The sequence below is a fragment of the Mastomys coucha genome, unplaced genomic scaffold (assembly GCF_008632895.1).
Source record: "Mastomys coucha isolate ucsf_1 unplaced genomic scaffold, UCSF_Mcou_1 pScaffold6, whole genome shotgun sequence".
Taxonomy (NCBI): domain Eukaryota; kingdom Metazoa; phylum Chordata; class Mammalia; order Rodentia; family Muridae; genus Mastomys; species Mastomys coucha.
The window spans coordinates 92,659,199-92,669,943 of record NW_022196912.1 but is presented as its reverse complement, the minus strand read 5'-3'; positions in this window follow the sequence as shown (position 1 = coordinate 92,669,943).

The window sequence follows — 10,745 nt, the reverse complement described above, 5'->3', positions numbered from 1 at the left end:
CTTGCAAAGCTGAGAATGCTGGCAGGAGTCAGCTAGGCATCAAGACCACATCTAGGCAGCGCAAACCTACTTGTTACCCAAACCCAAGGTTAACATCTGCCTCAGAGGGAAACCAGGGCACTAAAGGTCCCCTTGTCTCTTACTAGCTCCTTATAAAGTACTTCATATAGCCTCCATGTCATAATACAAGAGAAGTCAGAGCCTTCCAACTTCTCTGACCCTGCATACTTCCCTGTCTCTATGTCTATTTCCCCACCACTACCATGCACACAGAGTTTCCACAGGCTCTTTGTGACCCTCCCTGCTCCCAGGGATCGTTTTTTTTTTTTTTTTTTTTTGGCCTATTTAGGTCCACAAGGGCAAAGAGAACAGAGACAATGGGGTAGGGGAATTAAGAAGCCCTATGAGGGGAGGCAGATCAACTGGGGTGATTCAAGGATTATATAGTTTTGGGGCAGGGGTAGGAATATCCAGGATGGGCAAATGCCATTGGCTAAAGGCTTAAGGTATGGAGATGCCTCATTAGCATGGAGAGGCATTCCAGGAATCTCAGGTGCAGGCTGAAAGGGTTCTTTGCTGTGACACTCTGTAGGTAGAATGACATGAAGGTTTTTAACTCCCCATACAAGGTCAGTGAAAGGAGTCCTCCATTTTGCACCAAGCCCAGAAGGCTATCTGTACAATGGTGAACTTTGACCTTAATTAGCAGGCCAACAGCTACTGGCTAAGATTGGGCAGGAAGAAAGTCCAATGAAAGCTGAAATGTCAGCCAAGAGAAGTTTAAAGCTGGGAATGCCTTGGTTGCTCATCATTTAACCTAAGCTCCTCCCAAGCAAGGATTTGCTCTCAGGCCTGGGGAATCTCAAGTTTATGACTTTGTAGAACAGAGGTCCAGGAAAGATGGGAATGGTGGCTCAGGCCTGTCATCTCAACATTCAAGAAGGAAGGACAGAAGGAATGCCAGGAGCCAAGGCCAACCTGGGATCCATAGTCAGCTCTAGGCTATCCTGCCTCAGTAAGAAAAGTGTGGTGTGGTGTGCGTGTCTGTGTGTCTGTGTGTCTGTGTGTCTGTGTGTCTGTGTCTCTGTGTGTGTATGTGTCTGTGTGTGTATGTGTGTGTGTATGTGTATGTGTCTGTGTGTGTGTCTGTGTGTCTGTGTGTGTATGTGTGTATGTGTGTGTGTCTGTGTGTGTATGTGTGTGTGTGTCTGTGTGTGTGTGTGTTTGGTTCAAACCATTCGTGTCCAGTGAATAGCTCAATGGCAGAACAGGAAGTTTTCTTATAGACCCATCCAGAGTCCCTGGAAGCAGGAGGGAGACTTAAATAAAACACCCCCAGCCCAGGTTGTCTGTGCTTTGCAAGGGCTCTCAGTAGCCTCTTGGTGCCTTCTGCAGGTGAGCAGAGGCAGCATTGTGAATAATTCAACACTTCGAATTATTCAGCTCATTACAGAGCTGCACCAAAGTCAGGCCTGGGATCACAACCATTCCCAGGCAGGGCTCACACAGAGAGGCCAGCTGTGCTCTATCCAGAGCCCGCCCAGCCTCCCAGAGGAGGCCCGGGAAGGTGAGAAGGAATATTCATTAGAAATTCAGAAGGAAGATTTTCACTTTCCCTTTGGGCCACACTGGGCTGCAGTAATTGAAAAACCCGTATGTCAACAACTCCCTGGGAAGTGGCGAGGCCTTCAGATGCTCAGGGATTTCGGAAGGCTTTCTCCCATCTGGCAGCAAGAGAAATGACTGTTTGCAGGGTCTGGTCTCGGGCACACTGAGGCAGATCACTGGTGATTTATCTCTTGGCTAAGGTGCTGCAAAGTCGAATCAGACACGGTTATGGTGAAACCCTCAGCTGGCTGAAGCTGGCGTTCAGACCTTGCTCTTTGGACAGCCCCTGTTTCAGGTATCCTTTGAGGTCGCTGGGCTACGCAGGGTAAGCTGTTTTTAGCTCTTGAGATGAAGAAAGGTTGAGGGTAGAGGGAGGAGGAGAGTGAGTAAGGAACTGAAAAGTAAGACAGAGAAAACCACACCTTCCCGTTGGCTTAGACTCTGACGTTGGAGCACACACATTCAGCCAGCACACGGGTGTGGGAAATTATGTTTTGTTTGTTTGTTTGTTTGTTTTAAGATTTATTTTATTTATATGAGTATACTGTAGCTGTTTCCAGACACACCAGAAAAGGGCGTCAGATCCCATTACAGATAGTTGTGAACCACCATGTGGTTGCTGGAAATTGAACTCAGGACCTCTGGAAGAGCAGTCAGTGCTCTTAACTGCTGAGCCATCTCTCTAGCCCTATGTTATCTTTTTTTAAAAAAATAAGGGCAAAAAGGAATCAGGATAGCAGAAACACCAAGGGTAGACCTGAAGCACAGTGGGTGAGTGGGAAAGGATAATAAGGGCGAGCCAGCCAACTCACAAAACCCAACCTCTCACCTTGGGACTAGTGACCCATTCATTCACTGCCACTTCAACATTTCTATTCTTTATTGATTTCATTTATTCACTTGTTCACTCATTCGTTTATGTGTGCCTGGTGAACATGTATGTTGGGAGTAGGGAGTGAACATACCTGGGGGTGAGTGAGACTTTCAGAGTAGGAGATTAGATGTCCCTTATCACTGAGTCTCTCAATGAACCTGAGCTAGACTGGCAGTGCACAGATCACAAGACGCCCCCCTCCCCCCATCTTCACACGCTTAGTATTGAGGTCACAGGTTTTCCCTGCAACCATGCTCAGTTTTATTCACAGAGCTGGAACCTGAACTCAGGTTCTCATGCTTGTACATCAAGTGTTCTCACCCACACAGACATTTCCCCAACTCTCTTAAGACATATTTTTAAAAAAAAAAAAAATTCATTTTTATGATGCTATAAAGCATATTGGGACCCTAACTTTGTTTCTAGGACTAAGTTTTTTATAATGATTGCGTGAATACTTACTAAAATAAAACGCCAGGGAGCTAGTAACCTCAGATTCCTGGGAGGTGCTTTTTCAGGGAGCCCAGGGATGCCATCCTCCAATGAGTCTAGCAGCTTCCTACTCTCCACCCCCGCAGTGGGCATCCAGGATGTCCACGTTAAGCAGAACTGGCTTCCAGTCTTTGGGCTTGTTTACCATCATGCCACCAGACATGATGCAGATAGCCCACCCAGCACAGTCCCCAACAGACATTACCTCATTTGTCCTATTCTTATTCCAAGGGCTTCTATGACTGACTGACTTTAGCAAAGACCAGAGCTTTAAAAATGATAATAGGCTTCCTCTTCCTCTTAGCATAAACTAAGAGGAATGGATATATGCTTTTTTCCCCCAGATCATCATAGACTTCTACTTTTCTATTTTCGGACCATCGTTACTTCCCCTTCCCCTTCCTAATGCCACAAGATACTCTAATTACACCTGGGCAGAGAGAGAACATCAGGACTTGACGTGTTTGTTTTAGAATTCCAGAGCCAAGGCATGCGGTTTCCTGTGTCTAAAATGATGAAGTAGCAGCGCTCCTGTGGGTAGAATCTAAAGAGAGCTCCAGCCAGAAGGACCACATTATTCACTTGATAAATCTGGTATCCAGGCAAAAGGCACTTGACCCTGGGAGTTTCCAGGAACCACAAGATGATAGTCATGTCTAATGGATGCCCCCATCATAGGACCCCCTTGCTCTGTCCTCTTGATTAGAAGAAAGCATTAGGAGGAAAATACAAGAATAAATCATTTTTTGAATACTAATGGGTACTTGTCCTTGTTCAAGTGCAGAAAAGCAGAATTTAGCATAATGCTGAACTCTGGATTTTTAGTGGTAAAAAAAAAGTTGAGAAGGCTAATGGGTCAAGGTGAAGAGCTAAGATGGGTTTTGCAAAATGACCGAACAGTGGGGAAGATTTTACAAGGGTGTTCCTACTACAAGATCTGCGAGATGGCAGGCAGAACTACAGTGAGACTCTCATGGTGGAGAAGGACTGGAAGACAGAACAGAAGGAAAAAGTGTGGTTGGCTGGTGCTGGAGCTCAGAGAGCTGAAAAGGGAGGCTCGTTGGAGCTGGGAAAGAGGGGAAGCAGTCGCTGGAGAGGAAACAGAATCAGACCGTTGGGACAGAAACAAGCAGCCCGTGCTCAAACCGAACCCCCTCTAGCCCCAGCCTCCCCCAAGTGTTCCATCTGCCAGTTTTTCAGCTCTGTGGTACAGCCTTATCCATACATACTTTCTGCAAGGTTCTTCTCTTGTGTCTCCTGGGAAGCTCCTATATATCCTTTGAAGTCTCACTACTCTGATATTATCTGACCAGCTCATCTTTAACACTGAGTCATCAAAGAGTTCTTACCTATCCCATTTTTATTACATACATACAAACATACATAAAAACATACATGCATACACATATACATACATAGAGGAGGGGGTTATAAAGGCTATGCCTGTACTAGCACAAAATTCTCAGACTTGAGCATGAGCCAGAGCCAGACTTCCGTGAAAGGCTGGTCGAAACAGGTTTCTGAGCCTTTCTACGGTCTCTGCATCACTAAATCAGAAATGGCGTCCAGAAGTGTACATGTGCTGCTGGTGCTGAGGCCACACTGAGTATGTCCTCCTCAGCGGTCACACAGTAAATGTGAGGGTAAGGTTTTCTTTCTGCCTTGTACCTCTTGTTGTTTAGCCACTTTCTGTCTCATGCATGTCCTATTCCACACAGATAGGACCCTAGGGACCCTTCTTGATGTTCACCTGTACCAGTGACCCTCAGAGAACCCAGGGCAGAAGCACTTCTGGAGACTGGCATATCTTGAGCACAACTCTGGAAGAGAGCACTTAGCCTCCGTTTGCTATTTGAGAAATGATGGGGACTCAACAACACAGGAAGCCATGACACTGACTGCAAAGAGTTCGTTCGCCCAGTGTTCTAGAGGGTACCCAGCATCCCTGGGAACGGCAATGTTCTAGATTTGAAGGAAACCTGATGAAAGAATGCACATGAAGTAAGCAACTGGACTCACAGAGTCCTTTTGACAAATAGGTGAGGTGCAAAAACTGAGATTTGAAGCTGTCTGGGGACAGGACATGCACAAATCCATCCGGAAGCATGAGCAATATGTGTGTTCAACATCCGTTGAAGGTTTCTATGCTTTCTGGTGATGGGCTGAGATGGTCTGCTCTTGCTTTTATGAGACTAACTGTTCTTCCACATTGCCTACTGGTCCCATCACAAGGATCCAAATCCTAACTCTTTGAAGTCTGTCATGGTCAACAGGCATATCGAGCTCCAATGTCTCACGTGCTCAGCCCCAGTCTTCCACTGTCGGTGCTTGTAGTAGGGCGTTTCACAATCTGTTTCCTAAATCCAGTCTGGTTCTCTATTCTCTGTGCTATAAGCTGGCTTCTCTTGGCTAGTAGGCAGTGTCTTTTTTAGGTTATTGATGGCAATGCTGTCATCGTTGCTGAGAACCAAGTCGTAAAACTTCATTTTCCTCTGTCCTGCCTCCCTCATGCTCATTCTGTTTTAGTTTCATTTCAGCTGCTCTGATAAAATATTCCAACAACAAGTAGCTTAAGAGGAGCAGCATTTATTTGCCTTAACATTCCAGGCCATAGTGCATCATTCTGGGAAAGGCAAAGCAAAGCCCATCCTCATTGTAGAACAAAGAGAGACCATGTGAGCCTTCGTCTGTGTGTAGCTTTCTCTACTCATACGCAGTCTGATACCTGGCCCTTGAACTGGTGCCACCTATTTCAAGGTGGGTCTTCCAACCTCACTGCACGAGCAAAGCAACCCCCACATGAACATGAGCATGCCCACAGGCCAGCCTGATCTTGAAAATTCCTGGCTAAGACAGTCTGCCAGACAGTCTGACTCTATCCCTCACCAGCTGTGTATCTAAGGACATGTTGCTCTCCTAAGCCCTGGTTTTGTCTTCTATAAAATAATTAGCTTCTACCTCTTAAGTTGTGAGGACTGTATGGCAGAACGGATGGCAAGTACTTAGCCTGGTACTTCCTACCCACTAAGTGAGTGCCTCCCAACCTTTCTAGTGCTGCAACCCTTTAGTACAGTTCCTCATGTTGTGGTGACCCCTCAATCAGCCATAAAACCCATAAAACTATGTTTTTGTTGCTACTTTATAACTGTAATTTTGCTACTGTTATGGATTGTAATGCAAATGTCTGTGTTGTCTGGTGGTCTTAGGCAAACCCTGTAAAGGATCATTTGATCCCAATGGGGTCATGACCCACAGGTTGAGAACCTGTCGTGCTGTCAAAGCTAAGAGGTCCCCCTAGACCTTGCTTGGCTACCTTTTTCTCCCAGGTTAAGAGGTAGTTTGGCGCAAGTATGTCTGCTGGTAAGTTTTTTTTGTTTGTTTGTTTTAAGATTTATTTATTATTATAAATGAGTACACTGTAGCTATCTTCAGACCACCAGAAGAGAGCATCAGATTTCATTACGGGTGGTTGTGAGCCACCAAGTGTTTGCTGGGATTTGAACTCTCAACCTTCAGAAGGGCAGTCGGTGCTCTTACCCTCTGAGCCATCTCACCAGCCCTGTGTGCTGGTAAGTTTTAACTCTATAATTAAAAGCTGGGAAATAGAACCTCCAGAGAGGACCACGCTGAGCCTGACACTCTGCCTGTACTTCCTGCCGCAAGCATTGCTGTAGTTGACTAGGTCGCCCCAGTTCGTGGACTGGAAAGCTAACCCTCAGTATACAAGGACTGGCCTGATGAGAAGTTTTTTAAGTCATATCCATTCAGCTCTAATGAATGGGCTACTTCTGCCATCAAGAGGCTCACGGGAGTGAACTATCTTTCCTGCTCTTCTGTCCTGTTAGGCTTCAGAGAGGCAACCATGAGGCACCACCTTGGAACCAGAGTCAGAGACCTTTGGCACCTCACTCTTGGCCTTCCCATCCTGTGGAACAATGATAAATAAGTTCCACTCTTTATAAACCAGTGTGTGCTACCCAGAGATTAAGGCGGCATTGTCTTTCATCAGCTACTGACCAGAACTCCAGGAAGACGAGGATTCTAGGTTTTCATCATCACCTCCTCACTGTCTAACTCTGTGTTGGCCACACAGCATGTTATCCAGCACCGAATAGATCATAATTTACCAAAACACTATTCAAAAAAAAAAAAAAAAAAAAAAAAAAAAAAAAAAGGAGAAAGTTTCTTTTGTCTTTTCCAGTCCCCTGTCTGATAGTTGATAGGACAGAACTTGGGGTCTTCTGCTGGAGCAACATGCATTCTTAACCATGGAGCCACCTTCCGGGACCCAGAATTGCTAATTGCTTTTTAAAGTTATCTAGCCAACTAAAGGGGTGAAAATCCTGTGGTATTATAGAAGGTGCAGTTGTAGTTCACCACCCACATACAGGCAATGCCCACATATAGCTCCCAGCGCCCCAGATGCTTCACTGGCTAGGATAACTCGGGGAAAAAAAAAAGAAATCAAGGGAAATACACAACAAGGAGCAAGTCCTTTCTATCCCCTTGGCTTCATAGTCTCCAGGCAGCACGCGCTACAGGAGCACCTAATAGGGAACCATCTGGAAAAACCCAATGTCCTTTGCAGTGCCCCACCTGCAGTTTCAGGATTGCTGGACAGAAGGGTGGGTTTTTTGAGGAGACACAATAGCTAAGTAAGTGGGGCAGTTCATTATGGTACGTGATGAGGGAGTTTCTGCTTTTGCTAACACAAGAAATTAATTAGGATAAGTTCCTTCAGCCTGTAATTGCTTTGCCATTTGATTCTTCTTTCAGCCTTCCTTCCCTGCTGTGACTCAGAAGCAACTACTCTGTGATAGCGCTTACCACATAAACCAAAGACTGGCTTCTTCCATCCAGACAATGCCAGGGGCTTCCAAACAGTCTAAGAACTGCCAAAGAGAAGCCATGCAACTCAGAGTGATTAATAAGCTCTTCTCAGAAATGGCTGGGAGATTTAAGCTCTCACCACCAAGCTGGTACGGTTTGGCTCCTAAACCTCCTAACACTTTAGTTAAATGACTGTGCTGGGTCTTTAACTTCTTGACTCGCTGGTGAAAAGCACCATGTGACTGGACTGCAGCTGAGTCTCAGAACAAAGCTCTGTCTGAGGAGGAGCTTCCCTATGGTACCTATGCTCACCCAGAAAGAGACACCAGTGTGTGGTGTCTGAAACTGAACCCGAATAAGCCCAGCACGGTGTGTTGCTCTGCAAGAGCTTTCTGTGCTTTTGTTTGTCTTGTTTGTTTGCTTGTTCATTTATTTAGCAGCTGGGTGTGGTGGTGAGCACCTACCTATGTAACCCTTGAATTCAGGAGGCAGAGGCAAAGAGTTCTGGAATCCAAGGGTATCCTTGGCTAAATACTGAATTCTAGGCCAGCCTGAGCTAGAGAAGAAGCTTTCTGAAAGAAAAAAAAAGAGAGAAAGAAAGAAAGAAAGGAAGGAAGAAAGAAAGAAAGAAAGAAAGAAAGAAAGAAACAGAGGAAGAAAGAAAGAAGAGAGAAAGAAAGAAAGAGAGAGAAAGAAGGAGAGAGAGAGAAAGGAAGGAAGGAAGGAAGGAAGGGAGAAAAAGAAAGAGGAAGAGAGAGAAAGAAAGAGGAAGAGAGAGAAAGAATGAAAGAGAGAGAAAGAAAGGAAGGAAGGGAGAGAAAGAAAGGAAGGAAGGATGAACAAATGAAAGAAAGAGAAGAAAGAGAGAAAGAAAGAGAGAAGGAAAGAAAAAGAAAGAAAGAAAGAAAGGAAGGAAGGAAGGAAGGAAGGAAGGAAGAAAGGAAGAAAGGAAGGAAGAAAGAGAGAAAACAGGATTCTGGTTTCTCCTAGAAGAGCCAGCACTTGTTTAAGGCAGACTGTCTCAAGCCTGGGAAACACAGCCCTCCTGCTGCTACCTCTTGTCCTTAGTTCCTTTCTATGAGTTCTTTTATTGCTGACTCCATGTGTTTTTATAAAGTCATACAATGCTGCCCTTTTCCCTTGTCACCATACTGGCTGGCTGGTCTGTTTGTACATGTTTCCCTTCCACAGGGTGCTGTAGCTGAGCTCTGAACAGCAATCGCTTGTAAAGTGACACTCTGTAGAGCCAAAGTCCACTTTTGTACAGAAACTGTATCTTGTGTGGCTCACCATTGCTAAAAGGGAGGCCCCAGTCTCACAGAACCAGGACTGTCTAGACCAGTCATTTGTATGCCACTTGCATTGACATTGTCTGAGATATCAGGAGTTGTGGGAGCATTTTTCTTTTTTCTTTTTTAACAAACACAAAGGCAATTTAAGCAATAAAATCTGTGGCATTATCATATGGCAGCATACAATACACGTACTCTCACCGAGTGCTTCTGGATCTGATATAAATGATTAGGCAATGGGAGGAAAGGATGCTCCCCAAAAGGATGCTGGGAAGAAAAGGCAGTGTGTTTGTTAGTTACACTTCTCAAGTAGGCCTGGGTTGGGTTTTAAGATGAGAAGCGATCCTGTGGGAGGGAAGTTTAAGACAGGGACTCTCTTGGGCTACTGACTGCTCTGTGTTCCAACGGTTTTAAAAGACAGCATGGACCTACATATCAAAAGGTTTTGAAGGGTTAATCTGCTGTGTTCAAGTAATTGCAGGTTCATGACTCTAGCCCAGGAAACAATTACCAGTGTTACCAAAGATTTACATAGAGGAATACTTATGAAAATGTGACTTACAATAGCAAGTATTTCAAGTAAACAAAATTAAAAAGGTGATATAAATAGGTCTTGGCACAGTCCCATGATGGAATCTTATTTGATACTTTTAAATCTGATTGCTGAGGAAATTTTATCAACATGAAAATGTACCAGTGATGTAATACTACATTTAATTATTTGTTAAGAATGGCCCTTGCCACTGTTTAAGCCAGGGTGTGGCATGTGCCTATTGCCTCAAATTCTGGGGCAGGCAAACCTCCTTAACCCAAGAGCTCAAGACTAGCTCAGGCAGCAGATTAAACCACCATCTCCAAAACCCAAGCAGAAGTGTGGGAACAGCAGAACACGGAACTGTGTGCTCTCAACACAATGCTGAAAAAAAAAAGTAAAAACAATGGACCCAGCATTCATGCCAATATGTACATAGGTGAATTTTACTCTCTTGGTAGACCTTATTATAATTTCATAATTACTTTTAAATAAGTAAGATCCTATATATATTTTAGATCCTACATATTTGATAAGAGACATTACACTGGACCACTTTCAAACACAACCTTAGTTGGATTAACAAGAACAAATCTTTTTAGAATTAATGTACTTTTTATTTAAAATTTTCATACAATATATTTTGTTATATTCTCCCCCCTCCTCCAAACTCCTACCAGATCCTTCCTACCTCTCTATCCACCCACCCCCTGCTTCCCCCCTCTCTCAAAAACTATGACAACAAACAACAAAAACAAAAATCAAAACAAACAAATTTTAAAAACAAAACAAAAACACCAAAACAAAAAAGCATGCAAGTGCGCATATGCACGCCCCCCCAAACCCAAAAAACAAAAAAGCATAAAGTCCATTTTGTGTTTGTTGTGCTGGCTGGCTAGTTTTATGTCAACCGGACACAAGCTAGAGTCATTTGAGAGAAGAGAACCTCAATTGAGAAAAGGCCTTTCTAACACGGGGCTGTAGGCAAGCCTGTAGGGTATTTTCCTAATCTGGGATGGATGTGGAAGTTCTCAGCTCACTGTGGGTGGTGCCATCCCTGGACTAGTGGCTTTGGGTTCTCTATGAAAGCAGGCTGAGCAAGGCATGCTAACAAAGC